At 37.8% G+C, this 12,939-nt stretch overlaps 1 protein-coding gene across 10 annotated transcripts in view; it reads left to right on the top strand.

The window, feature by feature from the left end:
- Positions 1 to 12,939, top strand: part of HUWE1 (HECT, UBA and WWE domain containing E3 ubiquitin protein ligase 1) — a 152,846-nt gene that overhangs the window by 4,155 nt on the left and 135,752 nt on the right. For all 10 annotated transcript variants that reach the window (XM_061137923.1, XM_061137921.1, XM_061137929.1 and 7 more), the window contains one exon: positions 2,411 to 2,547. The gene's annotated coding sequence lies outside the window, so the exon portion shown is untranslated. The remainder of the gene's footprint in view (positions 1 to 2,410; positions 2,548 to 12,939) is intronic.

Genomic DNA, 12,939 nt, shown 5'->3' with positions numbered 1-12,939 from the left:
CTCCCATCCCATTCCACAGTTACTGTAGACAATTCCCTATCATTTGTTTCCTTTTTAGATTACATGTTCAACATTGTTTTCTTTTAGCCCCAGTGTTGCCTGTATTGAGGAGATAGCAACATTCCCCACTCAAGGGAAGCAGCCTGGTATGGTGGAAACACTGTAATGCTTTGGGTTCACATCAAACTTTGTGACCTTGGGGAAATTACTTTTCAGATTCTCAGTTTTTCATGTGTATAATGGGGATAGTAGCTCTTAATAGTTGCTAGAATTAAACAACTTATAAAGTGCTTGGATTATGATAGATATACGGTAAACTGTGGTTACTTTTTCTTGGTGTAAGAATACGTTGGCAGATGCATCTGTGTCATATGGTAGTTTTATGACCTGGGAAAGAAGAGGCTTTTGTTTAAAGAAACAGTTAAAGAACTGTTAATTTAGTATATTTCTAGAACTGTTAATTTTTGGTATATTGCTAGGCCAGTCCTATCATTTTTGTGTATTTTTCCTTCCTTGTAGGCCAAGCTTTTTATCTCCAGTGGTTTATTATGTATGAATGTGATTCCCACTTATGTTGACCTTCTAGTCTAGGAATTTTAGTGCAGAATCACCATCCTGGAGTGACCACCAGCCATAATGTTCCTGTCAAGAACCACACCCAAGTGTTCTACCTTTTGGAAGGGATGTTTCATCCCTTGCCTACTCCCTTCTTGCACTCCTTCAAAGGTAGTCTGTCCCGTCATTCACCCTATAAAAGTAATGAAATTTGATGCTGTACTTTTCACAGTAGCAGAACTTCTGCTGGTTAGTTTTTAAGTGTTCAAATGCTTTCCCCCTACCTCCTTTCTTTGGTCCCTCAGATCAGAGTGGTGGTGGTGGTTTAATCATTAAGTCGTGTCCTACTCTTGTGACCCCATGGACTATAGCCTGCAAGCTCCTGTCCATGGGATTCTCCAGGCAAGGATGCTGGAGTGGGTTGCCATTCCCTTATCAGAGTAGGGATCTGTTATTTGACCTTACCTGAGCAGGATAATTCCTATCTGAGAGGGTTTAGAAAAGTTTGGGGTACCAAGCTTCTTTTCCAAAGTGAATTGCTGACATTTCTTTAATACACTACTTCCTGTTGTGTGTTTGCTGTATTATATTTTTCAACACTAAATAGAAGTGACTATATTCAATTTGGATGTAGTTTTCCTTACTGTTAGTATTTTAATTAGGCCAGTATTAAAATGAGTGCTTTTTACTAATTACCTTGGATGGATAATGGGGTTTGAAATATGATGGTGAAAAGTTTACATAGTATTAAAATTTTACCATAGGTAACCATCTGGTAATTAACTATACACAGACACTGGTTTTGTGCTTTAGTGTGTGCTTTATTTAGTTTGAAGTGCTTTGGAAGTCATATCATTTTCCCCCCTTTTCATTGGAGGACAAGAATGTGAAGAACCATTGTTCTTCACATTCGTTCTGGGGCTTCCCTGATAGCTCAGTTGGTATAGAATCCACCTGCCATGTAGGAGACCCCCGTTCGATTCCTGGATCAGGAAGATCCACTGGAGAAGGGATCGGCTACCCACTCCAGTATTCTTGGGTTTCCCTTGTGGCTCAGCTGGTAAAGAACCTGCCTGCAATATGGGAGACCTGGGTTCGATCCCTGGCTTGGGAAGATCCCCTGGAGAAGGGAAAAGCTACCCACTCCAGTACTCTGGCCTGGAGAATTCCATGGGCTGTATGTATAGTTCATGGGGTCGCAAAGAGTTGGATACAACTGAGCGACTTTCACACACAGTGGGTCTAGCAGTGCTCAGAAATTAAACCTCAATTTTACTTTTGTCATTCAGAACTAGAATAAATATGGGAATGATAATCTAGGTGTGACCTAAAAGGTTTAATTTATTCTAGGTTGATCTCTGAGAAGAGAGGAAGGAGTGGCAATACCAGTTAAAAACTTTGTTTAACATTCAGTGACAAAGTTCAACCTGAGTTTCCAGGGTGTTTACCATTTGTCTCCCAGTATGGCCAAAAAGCATGTGTGAAGGTGAAAAATAATTTATGTGTGCAATGTTTTTCACAAAAAGTTTAAAATTGTCTTAATGTCAGTTCTCAGCAAAGATAGAAAATTGTCTGTAAAATAATCAGTATCCCCTGTGCTTTCATTTGGATTGAGAGCAGAGTTTTCAGGGGTGCTGTCTAAATGCCATATTAGAATAATTGCTTTAACTTTGGTTTTGAGTTGTTGCTCCTCAAAGCTGTTAGGAACAAAGCAGTTCCTAAAAAATGCAACTTGATGTGTGAGAGCTGTTGCTTAAGAGGTAATAACTGTGATTGTGTTTGAACATTGATATAATGGTTAGCTCCCCCACACCCTAATAAATGTTGTGTGTCTCTCCCCCTCTTTTTTTTGTAGGTCCTTCTGTAGTCTGACCTGAGTGGGTTAGCACTCCAGAGGAACCAGCAGACCAACTTGGTCAGGAAGGTTCAGGAAGCTGTTGGAGCAGTGTTGGGATTTCCCACCAGGATGAGTATGATTGGCTGTGATTTTAGGTTAGTTTTTGTGGATCTTTGTGGGTAGTGTTTGTGTTTTATTTCCTGGAATGGAGATGGTTGGGGTGTATGTGTTTCCATTCCGTAATTGGGCTACTTTGGTTTCTTCCATTGTCTGGATCTGATGTGGTACTACTGGTTGTTTCTTGTGTTTAAGTGGAGCTCATTACTAAATTAAAGTTTAAATGAGTTCTATCTGTAAATGGTCTTTTTAATCACCCTAAGCATCATTCAAAAATAAAGTCGCAGGTTATTACATCTAACCAATTCTTTTTGGAATTTTTCGAACATAGAAAAACTGGATAATCTAATGATCCCCCTCTGTACCCCATTACTGGCTTTAATAGTTACCAACTTGCAGCCATTCTTTTTCATCTATACTTCGACCCACTGCAGCCCCTTAATGCCTGTCCCCTAGATTACTTTGAAATAAACCCCTGCTGTTGTTTTTTTTATTTGCAAAATATTTGTATTTGAGGGCTTCACCAATTGCTCAGTTGGTAACGACCACCCCACCCCCACCCCCACCCCCCGTTCGATTCCTGGGTTGGGAAGATCCGCTACAGAAGGGATCACTACAGAAGGGATCGGGCCCCTTGTGACTCAGCTGGTACAGAACTTGCCTGCAATGTGGGAGACCTGGGTTCAATCCCTGGGTTGGGAAGATTCCCCTGGAGAAGGGAAAGACCACCCATTCCAGTATTCTGGCCTAGAGACTTCCATGGACTGTATTTAAAACATAAAAGGCTCTTTTAAACCTAACTTCAAAAGTATTACCACAACTCAAAAAGTTACCTGATTTTCTAAAATGTCAAATATGAAGCTAGTGTTCAAATTTTAGTTTGTTTGAATCAGGATCCAAAGAAAGTCTTTTTGTCACAAAGGATGATAGATACATCTCTTAAATCTATTTTAGTCTGCATGTTCTCTCCCTTTTCTTTTTCTTCCCATTTATTTGTTGAAGAAATCATCCTGTAGAGTTCCCCACCACGTTTGGTGATTACATTCTCGGTGGTATCTGACCCATTCTTAGTAGGTTAAAGACCCTGGAGGACCCCATTATAATGGAACAATGGCAGTAATCTCCTGTATCCCAGTTGGAGTTGATACTGCTGGCCTAGGCACTCTCCCAAAATAACTAGTCATGGATTCCTTTTTCTGTGACAGAGTCTGATTTAATTGATATCTGACTTCAGTTCCATGTCTTGGCCCTGCTTTCTGCTCCATGTGAAAAGTAGGCCTCCTTGTGGAAGAAGCTAATGTTTCCTAGATAATGACCTGATTGTGCCTTTAGGGTTTTTCATCATGGTTTCAAATTTCCTTAGGTGGTTTAGTTATCTGTATACGATCTTATAATGTTGCTTCTTATTACTTTGATGTTAGTATCTCAGCTGCTCTGACCCATAACTTCTAAGCTATTAAGACTTAGTAATGAGTTCCTCTGGCTGTAATAGTTTTTGAAGTGGCAATACTAAATGATTTTTGAGAGCTTCCACTAACATCCTGATTTTTCAGCAATTATACACAGCTGTAGTTTTCCTGTTATTTTTTTCATTTTATTCCTTCTGGAAATGCTGTTCCCCCAGCATAGAGGCCTTTAAATTGTTCATGTCTTTCCTTGTTCAGCATTGGCCATCATAAAATCTACCAAATGTCCCTTCCATGGTCAAAACCTGAGAATGGAACTTGGAATGGAATGGAAGCTAGAATGCTCCAGCCAGCCTTTGACTTAAGCACATGTCGGGGAAGAGCAAGGCCACTTGTGCTTACCTTTAAAATGAGTGCGGTTACAAGTTGAAGGGACAGAAAAGGTTTTCTGAGATAATGAGATGAAATATAATTGTGAATCACCAGTGCTGTGGTTCATGAGTTCAGGCTTTTTGGTTCTTTGTTCATTAATGGAGAAATCAGATCCTTAGTTGTAAATTGACTAAGTATTAAAGAAGTGATTTTTGGGGAATTACAGTGAAATCCATTTGTTCAACAAAATAATTTGAGCACATTGTATATAGTGATTAAATATTTACCCTTGTTCTGAGTTTTCTGTAGCTAGGAAGTTTGAACAATATCCCTTAAACCTTCTAATCCTGAGTTTGTGAAACTAGGATAACTAGATTTTGTGGACAGAGCTTTGCACACCCTAGGCATTTAGATATTTGAATTGTTTCCAGAGTTACAAGTTTACAATAGAAATTCTGTTTCTTTTACTTCTTTTTGTTGTGTGTTTTCAACCATGGATTCAAAGTATTTCTGAAATGCTAAAATTGGTTGCTTTGAAAACATTTGCCCTTCACATTACATGTAACCTCTCTTGCAGTTTGTTTAAATTGTTAAAATCTGATGTGTAGCTGTAACAATATTTGGCTACTTTACAACGATCTTACTATCGGTAAAGTTGATAGTCACAAGCAATTGGGTCTTTTGCTATATTGTTCTCTGACTCCTTTCCTCAATGACTGGTTGCCAAATGTTTCTATGTTAATGTCTGGGATAACTCAGCTGAGAAGATTCTTTGGAAGCCCTCTCATTTGGTGTGTCATAGAGGTTGAGTTGCTAAAACTTGATGTACTTGTTGACCAGCTTGGTTATAGAAACACTTTTAGTTAGTGAAGGAGTGGTTCTCTCTGAGTAAAAAACAACTGTAGGTTTTCTTTGGGCTGTTAACCTGAGTATTTTCAACTTTAGTTCTCCCAAAAAGTTGGCAGTGGTGACATGGGTTGGTTCTAGAATGTGATTTTACAGAAAATTGGAATTTCTTTCAGCTTCTTATTAATGTCTCTTTAAATGGAGATTGATATTGTAGATTGATTTAGTTTGGATTGCTAACTGGACTAGGTGAATATGAAAATTGTTTTTCAGCTCTAAGATTCTGATTGTATCATCTTAGATGATGAAAGGAAGCAGGTTCTCCTTTTCATTAATCTTCAAGTAGTGACTAAAAGACTAGGAGTAGAGATGCAAATTATTCTGGAATGACTTTTTAGTATAATTTAGATTTTAAAGATTGGTAAGTGTGAACATAGTGCCATGAATTTATGTACAATCTGTAGCATATCACAGATTTTAAGTCCTTGTAATTAGGTACCAGAGATTATTGCTCTGGAAATACTTGGGTATATTATAGTTCGTGTCTGCTTGTATTTTGGAACACATTTGGAAGATTGCCTTAATGATTACCTTATTTGCTACAATTGTTTTCTTGTTTTCCTGTCTTGATAGAGGTGTATTTCTCCTGGTCTTTTTTTTTCTGGCCATACCACAAGGCTTACAGGATTTTAGTTCCCTAGCCAGGGAACCTGGGCCCTTGGTAGTGAAAGCATGGAGTCATAACCACCGAACCACCGGGAAATTCCCATCTTCTGGTCTTTGCCTTTTTTTTTTTTTAAACTTCCACTACTAATTCTTTATTACTGCATTCTGCTGATTGAGTTCTAATAGGTGGAAAGGTCTTTCAGCACGGTGATTAGGAACCCAGACTCCCAGATTGAAGTTCTGACTCCATTTCTTACTAGCTGAAGTTTAGCTGAGTTCCTGCATATAAAGTTCATAGAACAGTGGTTCAGAATCACCTGAAGGGCTTGCTAAAACGCGGATTGCTGGGCCCCACCCCCGGAGTTTTTGATTCTGTAGGTCTGGGGATGGGGGGCGATGTTTTGCATTTCAGACAAGTTCCTAAAAAGATGGTGATATTGATGGTCAGTGAACAAATGGAATAGAACAGTGCTTGGCAACAGGTGTTAACTTTTTCTTCTGAACTGCTTTCCCAGTCCCTGAGTAAAACACTTGACTCTTCAGTGCTGATTAGTATTGCCTTCAGCTTTGAGCAGATTTGGAATCCTTCATTGCAGAGGTTCTCAAAATATGGTCCCCAGATCAACATCACCATCTGGGAACTTGTCAGAAATGCAGACTCTCAGGCTCCAGACCAGTTTTGTTTTAAAAGTGTGTTTTGACTTAATTGAGGTGTCTTAGAATTTTATTAATAGCTTTATTGAGGTATAATTCACATACCATTAATTCATCCATTTAAAGTATGTTGTTGTTTAGTCACTAAGTCATGTCTGACTCTTTGCAACACCATGGACAGTAGCCCACCAGGCTCCCCTTCCTTAGCAACCACTAATCTATTTTATGTCTCTAGATTTGCCTATTCTGGGCACTCATACAAAATGGAATCTTAGCATATGTAAGAAGCTTTACTGTGATTAAAGTCTTTTCCCTTTATTGTGAAAAATAGAAAACAAACATGGAAAACTGCCTCAAAACAAATTTATGGTTTAATAAATTATCTTAAAGTGCTTTTGTTACTACCACCCAAGTCAAGAAATAAAATTTTGCCTTTCACCCATAGAAACCCCTCCATGTGCCCATCCCCATCACAGCATCCTGCCTCAGTCTGGAAAATAACTGCTATTCTGACTTCATAGTAGTCACGTCTTTGCATTCTTTTATAGTTTTAATCATACAGGTGTGTGTCCCTGAACAGTGTGATTTACTTTGTCCATTTTTTAAAACTCAAGTTTGTCTTGTCAAGAAGTATCTATATCTTCTCTTTCTCCTTTTTCTTTATGCTTTCTATTGAAGAACTCAGACCATTTGACTTGTAGAATTTCCCACAGACAAATTTGTTGACTGCATACTTAGTATAGTTCAGCATGTTCTGTCCTCTGTATTTCATGTTAACAGCCACTGCTGCCCAAAGCTTAGATTCTTTGTTAATTCATTGGGAGTTGCAAAATGGTGTTTTAACTCTCTCATTTTGTTTTCATATGTTGGCTGGGATAATTTATATAAGAAAGGCAAATTAAATGCTCAGTTTTTAAATGTTTTTCTGGCAATTTAACTAGTTCTGTCCCTTTGGACAGGTTAACTTAATAACCTATCAGTTGCTCCATCTGGGGAAAATACTTTATTTGTGGGTTTTAAATGTGAAAATGCAAGGTGTAGGTGTATTCTGTAGGTGGTTATATGGTAATTTATTTAACATACTATTTCACTTAATTCCTCTAACAGCTCAAAGATGGGCAGTCATGGTGGTGAACTCATGGTCAGTAAGCAAAGCCTATCTGGATCCTTCAGGTCTGTGGTTAAGGAGGAATGGTATTTGTTCCTTGATCATTTGGAGGCTAAATCTCTGGTCAGTGATAACTGAATTTTCCACCAGAGTAGTTTTTCACATTGCCAAGCCTTTGGAGTCACATTTGTACCCTCTGGAGGGTCTTGCCCAGTTCTGTGGTGATGTACAGTACATTGATTGCCTTGATCGCCCACCCTCCAGCTACACAGCCCCCTACTGTTTTAGTTTGTTCAAGGTTCTGCTGTAACCTTAGTAACTCATGAGTCTTCCTGATGGTCATCACTGTTAACCACTGTTAACATAGTTGAGTAGCACTTTTACCGTTTCGTATATTATATAGAATATAGCATATGGCACATAGTAAGTGCTCAATAAACTAGAAACCATTGTTGATTTCTTTGTTGTTATTGTTGTTAATATTATACCTTCTTTTTCTCTCACACATCTTACCTCTCTTCAGTTCAACAAACATTCACTGAGTGTTTCAAAGTACAAGGAGCTGGGAACATAAGATGAATGAGAGTTAATCTCTGCCCTTGAGAAACTTACAGTCCAGTTTAGGACTGTATGTGAAATCATGTTTAAAGTTTTTAGGGTTTTCCTTTGTGTTATCATTTCTTTCTTTGCTTTATCTGTGAATGTCTATTGTTTTTCAAAACCCTCCTTACCTCTGTATCCCTTCCCAGCCTTTGAAACTGCTGATAGGTAAGAAAGCCTACAATTGTATTCTGTGAATACAGGCTAATATCAAGAAAACCTTTGGGCCAAGATTAGATTTCAAAAGTGACATATGTGTTTGATACTACGATATCAGTTTATGGTCTTTAGATGAACCTACACCAGCATCTGTCCTATTGCTTTAACTATCTTCATTTTGCCTTCTCCCTTCTGCTTCCCTTCCCTGTACCACCCCCAAGATGTTTGCTACATAAAGAAAGAGGCTCCTATACACAGTTAGTGATCTATCAAGTATGTAAACAGACAGCTTCATATAAACTACTTCATATAAATTAGGTTTTGAGTGGACCTAGGGTTTATCACTAAATTTTCATTCTCATCTATAAAATGGTATTCATAAAGCCTGCCTCATAGAGCACTAAAGTGAGATGATGTATTTTAAAATGTTTTATATAGAGTACCCTACAAAGGTAAGGCCATTATAATTTATGTAAATACTTAATACCTATGTTACTTAGGGCAAATTACATCATCACTGAGCTAGTTTCTTCACCCTTTACATCCTTTACATTCACTCAACAAATATTTGAGAACATACTCAGTAGTGCCAGGTACTAGGAATACAGAGATGAGTAACTGGAGAATGGAGGGCAGCATGGTCTATAGGGGAAGGAGACTTATAAATCATACCCAAAGGAATCAGTATAATAACATGAGTGAGCAGAATGTGCTATAACAGTTTATAGGAAGGCATCAGAAAATATCCCACAGAATTTTGTTAGTGTTAAACAAGATACATGAAAAGTATATCAACTCAAAAATGCTATACAAATGAAATTAGTTAAATGTATTCCAAATGAACCAATACCCTCAACCATTATTTCATTTTCTCATAACTTGTACTTTAGATGTATTTATTTTTTTGAGCTAGATTTTATGTGCTCTTTTATAATTTATTTATTTATTTGGTTGTGCCGAGTCTTAGTTGGTGGCATGTGGGATCTAGCTTTCCCTAACCAGAGATGGAACCCGGGCCCCCTGCATTGGGAGCTTGGAGTCTTAGCCACTGGAGCACCAGGGAAGCCCGTTTATGAGCTCTTCCAGGATGTTATATACTCCTATAGTAGAGTACCCTGAAAGTAATACTTTCATCTAAAAGAATTTTTTCTTACCCTCTTTATCATTTTATATTGCTAAATTAATTTAGGAAAAACTGGAAAATGTGTTCCTGTTTTGGGAAAAGATTCCTATTCCCACAGTGATACTCAGTTACCTTAACATTTTGGTTAGTTTGTTCCCATCTTAATAATAGAATAACATTTTAAAAATAAATCCAGTAGAAAACTGTTGTTGTTTGCTCACTAAGTCATGTCTGACTTAGCCCATGGCCTGCAGCACATCAGACACACCTCTATCCTTCATTATCTCCTGGAGTTTGCTCAAATCCATGTCCATTGAATCTGTGATGCTATCTAACCATCTCATTCTTTGCTGCCCCCTTCTCCTGCCTTCAGTCTTTCCCAGCATCAGGATCTTTTCCATTTAGTTGGCTCTTTGCATCAGGTGGCCAAAGTATTGGACCTTCAGTTTCAGCATCAGTCCTTCCAATGAATATTCAGGGTTGATTTCCTTTAGGATTGATTGGTTTGATCTCCTTGAAGTCCAGCTGACTCTCAGGAGTCTTCTTCAGCACCACAGTTGGAAATCATCAATATTTTGCCACTCCCCCTTCTTTATGATCTAACTCTCAACTTCCATATATGACTACTGGAAAAACCATAGCTTAGTTACAGGCTTTTCCTAGAGTAGGAGCTAAAAATGTCTAGTAACAAGAAAGGCTATTCAAACGAAATGTCAGAAATGCAAAGTAAAATGGTATCTTCTTTAAACCATTAGATTGGCAAAAAAAATAATTTGGTAACATCAAATCATGACAAAAACATAGGGACGAATCTGGTCTTAAATACTGTCCACAAGTGATCCAAATCACTACAGCTATTTTGGAGATAATTTGGGCAAGTTGCATGATCGTATATATACTATGTGAGGGCTTCCTTGGTGGCTCAGATGGTAAAGAATCCACCTGCAATGTGAGAGACCCGGGTTCAATCCCCGGGTCAAGAAAAGAATGACTACCCACTCTTATTATTTTTGCCTAAAGAATTCCATGGGTAGAGGAACCTGGTGGGCTATATATATACATAGTTCATGGAGTCACAAAGAGTCGGACACAACTGAGCAACTAACACTTCACGTCACTTCATATACTGTGTGATGCTGTTTATATATATTTTAAACTAAAGTAAGTTGATAAGTTTATTTGGGAGAAATGATCAAGGAACTTCAGCTTTTTCTTTTTTTTGTAATGTTCACATTCCTGTTTGTAAGAAATTGTAAATATCCTGAGCAGTATCAAGAATAATTTGGCAAAAACTTTTTTCTACCCTCTCCCTCCCAAATTGATCACTTTTAACATTTATTTTTGCTTCAAGTCTTTGGGGGTGGGTGGTAATAATACTTTATTTAACCCAGCATTCTGCTTCTCCTTGCAGTTATTACCATGAATTGCTTGATGTTTTTAATACTGTGAGAGTGGTATAAATTACTGATGTAAGTGGAAGTTTCAAAAACTACGTGGTGTCCACCCAACAACCTGTTATTGCTTGTATCATAATTAGCATACTGCTTTAGAGTTGCAAAATGATTTACTAAGAATTCTTTGGGAATGGAACTTTAGTTAATTTTGAGTAATGTTCTTCATGATTATAGAAGTATACATGGCTTATTGTTGGAAAGTATGGATAAGTACAGAAATCTCCCCAAATCCTACCATTCAGAGAGAAATACTATTAACGTGTTGTACACAGTTCATTTTTCCGAAGCTTTTCTTTATGCCTGTGTAACATGCCCATATTTTTTTTTCAAAACCAGTCTTTTAAGAAATTATTACCTTCCTTCCAACTTTTCATTATGGGTTTCAAGCATAAAAATGCTGAAAGAAGAGCACAATGAGCATTTGTGTATCACCAGCTATATCCAACAGTAGTTAAGAATTTGCCATATTTGATTCATATGTACCTAAACATGTTTTAATTTTTCTGAAGCACATAAAGTAAGAATGACACCTTTTCCTTAAGTCCTTCAGCATGCATGTCTTAAGAATAAGTACCTACAGACCACATAACTGTTATCACACCTAGGGAATTTGTTCTTTTTGTAATGTTATCTAATATTCAGTCCATATTCAAATTTCCTCAGTTCCCAAAAATTTTTGGCAGTTTCTCCAAATCAGTATAGACATGGTATTTTAAATTTTGATTTCCACCCAATAAGTTGATCTCTTTTCCCTGTCATTTTATACTACTATAATTTTTAAAAATATTTATTTATTTATGTGACTATACTGGGTTTTAGTTGTGCTATGTGGGATCTAGTGCCCTAACAAGGGATGGAACCTAGGCCCCCTGCATTAGGAGTGTGGAGTCTTAGCCTGGACCACCAGGGAAATCTCTTCTGTAATGTGTTTAATGGCTACATTATATGCTATTGTATGCACGATTTCTAATTTTATAACCAATTCCCTATGTTCAAACCTTTAAGTCCTAGTTTTTCACAATATCAGTGCTTTCTGGCACACAGTAGGCATTTGGTAAATAAGTATTGAAGGAAGGAAGGAAGCATAGGAGCATCCTAAAGAGAAATCTTTGTGACATACATGTTTATTTCTCAAGAAATTTCTAAAACTGGAATGCAGAAGTGTAACAAGACTTTTGATACTTGTTGCCATGTTGCCCTTTAGAAATACTATCCTGCTTTATTCACTGTGGTATGTTTAGCATATAATACATGTTGATTTACAATATTACAACACCTCAGGGTAAGCCTTGATACATTAGTCTAAGAGAAGAACATAAACCTGGATATATCCAGGATCTTTGCTATAGATGCCTCTCTCACTATACCTATGTGTGTGTGTTAGTCACTGAGTCGTGTCCAACTCTTTGCGACCCCATGGACTGTAGCCCACCAGGTTCCTCTGTCCATGAAATTCTCCAGGCAAGAATACTGCAGTGGTTAGCCATTTCCTTCTCCAGGGGATCTTCCTAATCCAGGGATCAAACTCAGGCCTCACATTGCAGGCACATTCTTTATTGTCTGAACTATCAGAGAAGCCCCCCCTTATACCTATATAACTGCTGCTATATTTTGCAGAGGCTAGTTTGACTACTCCAGCTTAGAGTGCCTTGCAGTCTGTTGACCTAATCTGGGGTTCCAATTCCCTGCCTCTTAAATTTCGTTACCTGTCTCCATGAGGGCAACCTTAAAAGGAAATATAATCTGGAGAAGTACAGATGTCACTTGAATACAGCCCTATTACAAAGCATTTTAGATTTTTGCTTTTTAAAAGTAGAGCTATGCTGTCTGCATGGGTGAACTCAGATATCTACCTCTAGCAGAACAAATTACCAGTGGCTTTTAAAATGGTAGTCTTTTCCATGTCCAACTGAAGAGTTGGATAAGACCCTAATATTTGATATTATCCATATCAAACTCCTTATTTTATAGCCACAGATTTTGGGGAGAAGACTTGCCCAAGGTAATATGGCTGCTTACTGGTAGAGTTGGCCATTGAACCC

This window comes from Dama dama, chromosome X, assembly GCF_033118175.1.
Source record: "Dama dama isolate Ldn47 chromosome X, ASM3311817v1, whole genome shotgun sequence".
NCBI classification, from domain to species: domain Eukaryota; kingdom Metazoa; phylum Chordata; class Mammalia; order Artiodactyla; family Cervidae; genus Dama; species Dama dama.
The sequence above is the reverse complement of the archived record's forward strand: the minus strand, read 5'-3'. Positions and strand labels throughout refer to the sequence as shown.